Source organism: Centruroides vittatus, unplaced genomic scaffold, assembly GCF_030686945.1.
Source record: "Centruroides vittatus isolate TY-2023 unplaced genomic scaffold, ASM3068694v2 contig_2326, whole genome shotgun sequence".
NCBI classification, from domain to species: domain Eukaryota; kingdom Metazoa; phylum Arthropoda; class Arachnida; order Scorpiones; family Buthidae; genus Centruroides; species Centruroides vittatus.
This window is the reverse complement of record NW_027121457.1, coordinates 1134-7929: the sequence shown is the minus strand read 5'-3', so window position 1 is coordinate 7929 and position 6796 is coordinate 1134. Positions and strand designations below refer to the sequence as shown.

The 6796-nt window shown below is 32.2% G+C and overlaps 1 long non-coding RNA gene across 1 annotated transcript; it reads right to left on the bottom strand.

The window, feature by feature from the left end:
* Nucleotides 1-2971: 2971 nt before the first annotated feature.
* Nucleotides 2972-3487, bottom strand: LOC136971106 (uncharacterized). Its single transcript, XR_010880096.1, has 3 exons — nucleotides 3348-3487; nucleotides 3188-3277; nucleotides 2972-3122 (listed from the first exon to the last, which is right to left on the bottom strand). It is a non-coding gene; the product is annotated as an uncharacterized lncRNA (long non-coding RNA).
* Nucleotides 3488-6796: the final 3309 nt, after the last annotated feature.

Below are 6796 nucleotides of genomic sequence, written 5' to 3'. Positions count from 1 at the left end.
TTGCAAAAAGCTTCATTTTTAGCGTAGGGATGGGTTTTATAAAAGATTGTAATATAAACCATAAAATTCTCTATCATTTTGACGTCATGAATGATGTATTTGATGTGACATAAACAAATGCATCTTTGAAGACACAACGAATTATCGGATTCTCTACAGATTGTTTGTGATTTACGGGCGATCTGCCTAGGAGAAATGCCTTTCGGAAGCTCTTTCGAAGACTAACTGGCCCCTACTTGTCATGACGGGCTGGCGAGGCAGAAACCCACTACCGAATTTCCAGTGTTTAGAGAACGGAACCGCTTTGCGGCTGGTGGATAGTCTCAATCTGATTGAGACTGTCTATTTCTAAACATCGGTCGCCAAATTTGAAAAAGATTTTTGTGTTTCCTTTTGTTTAATTTAAATTCTTTTCCTCGAGTATTTGATTAGAACATCTCAGGAATATAATTTTTATGGTGAAAAGAACACCGGTGAAAAGGAGGACAACATGTAAAGTTTTTTCTTTGTAAAAGTCGTATTTATATTTTTATTTTTTTCATTTATAAGAGATAAAAAGAAATTAAATGCAATAGAATATTTAATTAGAACATCATTAAAAATTCAGATTTCAATTTTCGTTAAGAAGGTAAAATTTTAATACATTTTTTGAATTTAAAGCTAATCACAAACAACCAAACACCTTAAGTTGCTGAGAAAATTTAATAACTAACAAACGTTTTCAGCCAAATCTGTTGGCCATCATCATCATCACTTCTTGCAATTATTAGAGTTTCGTGTAGTTTATTAATATTTATTTATTTAACCTATACATATTTTTTATATATTTTTGTTATTTATATTAATTTTTACTTTCTTATATGTATATTTTATCCGTTATTTTATTTATTTGTATTTAAATTTTTTGTTCCATTTTGTGTTTGCATTCGAATATGTTTAACCTGATGATGGCCAACAGATTTGGCTGAAAACGTTTGTTAGTTATTAAATTTTTTCAGCAACTTAAGGTGTTTGGTTGTTTGTGATTTAATTTTGCTGAGTGAGTTCATTTCAATTTTAAAGCTAATTCAATGTTATTTAGTTAACTAATACAAAACGAATATTTTGAATTTATTTCAATCGTTAAACTTACATTCTAAATGCCGTTCCGTAACATAAAATATAGTTAGAGAACGCCTTTTCATTTAATGTCAACAACAATTAGAAGTTTAGAAAATTTTTGCATAGAAAAAGCATTACATACTAATACCACCTTATGAAGATCGCGCGCATAACCATTTTGAATTAAGATCACTCGAAGATTAGCAGGACGAAGCTGTTTTCAATACTGACATATGCAAAAAATATTTATAAACAGGATACTTTAATTAAACAATACTAATATGGAATTCTTTTGTTATGCAGGATTTTAAGTGGCATATTGTCGTCTGCGTAGTTCACGACAAACAAATCATAACTTAATTACAGGAGTTCCGAGAAAAGTACAGCATTTCTACTATCTCAGTGATTACACAGTATACTTCATAAAGTATTTCTACCTTTTGAAACAGCTGGCGTATCTGTGATAAAAAGTTTTCTAAATGCACACATTTTATCGAACATTAATTCGATTGATGCGGTCTTAATTGATGAAATGTCCGGAATTAACGATTCATTGAGTTTTGATGCATCAATTCTTGTAAATTTGTAATTTAACAGAAAATTGATTAATTAACCTCATCAATAAAACGTTTAGACCAGTGGTTCTCAAAGCGGGTGCCGCAAGTACGCCACAAGGGTGCCACGAAATTTTTAAATAATTAAATTAAATTACTTAAAATAATGGAATTAAAATATTAAATTAAATAAATAATTAAAACAATTATAAAAAATGAATATTGGTTTTTTCTACTAATCTTGTTACGTCGCCACTTGTCTCAGTGACTCGGTAATTGGCGATACGTAAATACTAGGAAAAAAAACGAACTAGTTACTAGTTGTCTGTTCTTCTGTTCCTGCAGCGAGTAGAAGTGCAATATAAATGCGTTGAATGCAGTAATTGTTTTTATTATTGTTATATGTTCAGACAATAACGAAAAAGCATCATATAAAAATATTTTTCTTCTTTACAACAAAAAAAAATAAATTATTAACGTGTAATTAAATTTTATAATAAAATATTGAAGTTAATTATGTTGTTCAATATCATGAATAATTTTTTCATTAAAAAAAAGAAAACGTGACGATTCTAATGATCAAGAAGTGGTTACTGGTAGCAAAGCTAAGGAATCAATTAGCACTAGTAAATCATAAAAAATTGAGAGCTCATTTTATCACCAGATACCTTTATAATACAGTAGAGAACCGAAGATCGGATTCAATTGGGAACTGGGGTTGTTCAGATTAGTGATTTGTTCCGATTACCGATTATGTATGTACAAATAAATACATTAACCTGTCCGATGTTCAAATTTTTCTCCGTTGCGTGTCGCTTCGTGTTGAATTTTCGTCGATTTTAAGCCTAACGAAAATTTTTATAATAATAATCGAGGCTATCGTATCGTTAAAAATTATTTCTGCATTTTGTACAAACAAAATAAATATATTGAAGAATATAAAAACATAAAAATTATACTTTAGAAGTAAATTTAGTATCAAAAACGTTCGATTCAGCACGACACAGTCCGACTGAAAATCGTTCCGATTACCGGCGATTCCGATTACCGGGGTTCCGATTAACGAGTCTCTACTGTAATAACTTTTGTTTTGAATGTTTTTGTGTTGTTTGGAAATAAACTTACTTACTTTAAAAAACTTTTATTTTTTTCAAAGACTTTTCATTCTTCATATCTTTACTAACCGTAAAAAAGCAAAAAAAAAATAATAATAAATAAAATAAAATAATAATAATAATAGGGGTGTCGTGAATTTTGTTTAGTAATTTCAGTGTGCCACCAGACAAAAAAGTTTGAGAAACACTGGTTTAGACAGCCAAATTCTGTTAATATGAAAGAGTACAATTAATGTGCCGTCATATTTGTTGATACATCGAATTGTTTGCTTTTTGATGAACATTTTTTTGGTCCAAGAACGCCGGTTAACTGAATTACGGAAGATAACACCGAATAAAGACCACTCACCATCTGTAAGTTAATTACGACATTATTATGACATTTGTTCATTTCTATTACATCATAATAGAACTTACTCTGATCACAAAATTTTTCTTTACGAAAAAGAATCCATTCATACATATTCCGAAAGGTCTTCCGCCAAATTTTTTCATAAAGTCGATAATCTGTGTTCAAGACAAAACATATTTCGTTAATAACAATATTATATTTATGTTTTTTTAAATACTTTCTTACTTTAAATTTATATTCCAAAGGCAGATTACTAGAAGAGAATCTTCCCACAGAAATGTAATTATCGTACATCTGAAATAAACACGAAAACACGTTTATAAATGCTAATTATTACGATAATACAAAATACTTACAATTGAAGTTAAAATCGATAATGCCCAAGAGACTGCAATACATCCGATTAAGAAAATGACTGCTATAATTATTGTGGCATTTTTTAATACTGGTACCATATCCACAAATATGGCGCCGTACAATAGAAATCCTGTCACGTAGATAAAATGAGCATACATTGCCGGAAGGAAAACATCCCATTGATTATTGAGAATGATGAAATAACTTTGTATTTCAAGATGCTTGTATATCAATTTTTCCAAAAACGAATTTAACGAAGCGTCGTCGTTTTTTCTTTCCGCCAATTGATAAGTCATCACGACATATCTTTTTCCCAGAATTACAAAAATCGTGGCGGCTATGGCGACACCCGAAAATATCTGACCGACACAGTAAAAGGCCCATATTGACAGAGATAGCGTACAATAGAATGCTTCCATTTCACCAGAATTTGTAAGTAAACGGGAATAACAAACAGTGAATAACATTAAAGAAATTGTTATCATGACGAAATAGCATAGTGCAAGTATTTTAATTAGGTACGATTCCATTTTCAATTCTAATTGGTCTTCTCCCCCGTAACTGCTTTCAGGAAAGTGCAGCGATAATTTTCTTCTCTTCGTGACGCTGAATTGATAAGCAACGTACATCGATATAATTAATATAACGAAAATTGCCTGTTTCCCGTATGTTTGGAACAAAGAAATGATTTCTCCACAATATACCGATTCCACTGTGGTAATTAATGTTAAATGAATAGCAATGTACCATAAAAATACTTCTATAATTCGAGCATACCAAAGGAAAGTTGTTGAAGAGGCATTTAGATGACAGCACGGATGGTACAAGTCCACTCCAAATACTTTAACAGCTGAAAGTAATGGATTCGTGATACGTGAAAGACAAGCGTGGCGATCAGAATAAGCGGTGTCGGGCATTGCTTATGAACTGTTTTGTTAGTGATTCCAAAAACTCAGATAAAAAGCAAATCTCAAGTGCTTAAATGTGTTTGTTTATGCATTTGTGTTATGAAATTCTTCCATAATAATCATAGAATTCAAAATCATGTTCCTAAAGCAGTGGCCTAGTAAATAAACCACTGATCATTGGTATGAGGGTTCGTGCCATATCATCGGGTTGGTCACGTGGGGTTACTTGTGTTTTATTAATAAACCTAATACCTAAATACAGGCCTGCTTCTTGATAGAAAATCATACCTGGAGGCATCGTTCCTTGCAGATCGCCAAAGTGCTTCGTTTCCTCATATTATAAATTGAATTTTCAATTTATAATATAAGGAATATTAAATAATTACGCCGTTTGTTTTGAAACGAAAAGAGCCTTTTCGATTTTTCAATCCATCAAAGACATCTTTTAATGTCTACAATTTCCTTTATATTAAAGCAGAAACTGAATATACGTAATACCATTTTTTCTAGAATGGAAAAATGCTTTTATATAAATAGCTTAATTAGAATTTTATCTTCACTTTGCACAAGCACTTGAAGTATTTACTTAGAATATTAGTCCATATACGTGATCTAATATCTCAATGTTTGTATGTTTATTCTCCATTATAATTTGTTTAACTTACACTATAATAGATAATATGCTTAATTGCCTTATATAATACTCTATGATACGGGCTCACTAATGGCCAGCTGTTCCGTTTCCTGAACACTGAGAGTTCGGTCGCAGAGTTTTTCGAGTTTTCTCTGTCCACGTCTGTAACACCTGAATAGGGAAGGGGTAGTTGCTCTTAAAAGACCTTCTGGGAGGCATTATTCTCCGCGTAAAGATCATCATAATCGCATACATTTACGCATACTATTACATGACAATTACGTCACATTTTACCACGGGACTATATAGCCTAGAAGCTCATGCCTAACTAACTGATACAATACAAAACTCTTATGTTATAAAAATGTCTATTAAATACATATTAATTGCAGGCTCATTTGAGACATTTGTATCAAAAAGTAAAATATACGAACAGATGATTTTTAAAAATTCGGCAACGAGTTGTCTAACTTTCCCGGCAACATTTGGTGGCGCCATCTCTTACGATAATTTGTTTAAAAAGCTTTTTATATTTTTAAATATTGTGAAATGCCATAAAGCTTAATTTTGAAGGGATGGATTTTATAAAATATTGTAAATGCTAATAACGAGTGAAATCGTCATTAATTTGACGTCCCCTATTAAAACGCAATTAAAAACGCAAAAAACCGCATATAAAATAGTATAAATAGAAGCCGAGTTCTTCACAGTAAGCCTTAATCCTGTCCCTTTCCCCGCTGGGGAATATCGAAAAATCCCTTTTTAGTGTATATTCTGTTGACGTCCCCTATTAAAACGCAATTAAAAACGCAAAAAACCGCATCTAAAATAGTATAAATAGAAGCCGAGTTCTTCACAGTAAGCCTTAATCCTGTCCCTTTCCCCGCTGGGGAATATCGAAAAATCCCTTTTCAGTGTATATTCTGTTGACGTCACCTATTAAAACGCAATTAAAAACGCAAAAAACCGCATCTAAAATAGTATAAATAGAAGCCGAGTTCTTCACAGTAAGCCTTAATCCTGTCCCTTTCCCCGCTGGGGAATATCGAAAAATCCCTTTTTAGTGTATATTCTGTTGACGTCCCCTATTAAAACGCAATTAAAAACGCAAAAAACCGCATCTAAAATAGTATAAATAGAAGCCGAGTTCTTCACAGTAAGCCTTAATCCTGTCCCTTTCCCCGCTGGGGAATATCGAAAAATCCCTTTTTAGTGTATATTCTGTTGACGTCCCCTATTAAAACGCAATTAAAAACGCAAAAAACCGCATCTAAAATAGTATAAATAGAAGCCGAGTTCTTCACAGTAAGCCTTAATCCTGTCCCTTTCCCCGCTGGGGAATATCGAAAAATCCCTTTTTAGTGTATATTCTGTTGACGTCACCTATTAAAACGCAATTAAAAACGCAAAAAACCGCATCTAAAATAGTATAAATAGAAGCCGAGTTCTTCACAGTAAGCCTTAATCCTGTCCCTTTCCCCGCTGGGGAATATCGAAAAATTCCTTTTTAGTGTATATTCTGTTGACGTCCCCTATTAAAACGCAATTAAAAACGCAAAAAACCGCATCTAAAATAGTATAAATAGAAGCCGAGTTCTTCACAGTAAGCCTTAATCCTGTCCCTTTCCCCGCTGGGGAATATCGAAAAATCCCTTTTTAGTGTATATTCTGTTGACGTCACCTATTAAAACGCAATTAAAAACGCAAAAAACCGCATCTAAAATAGTATAAAATAGAAGCCGAGTTCTTCACAGTAAGCCTTAATCCTGTCCCTT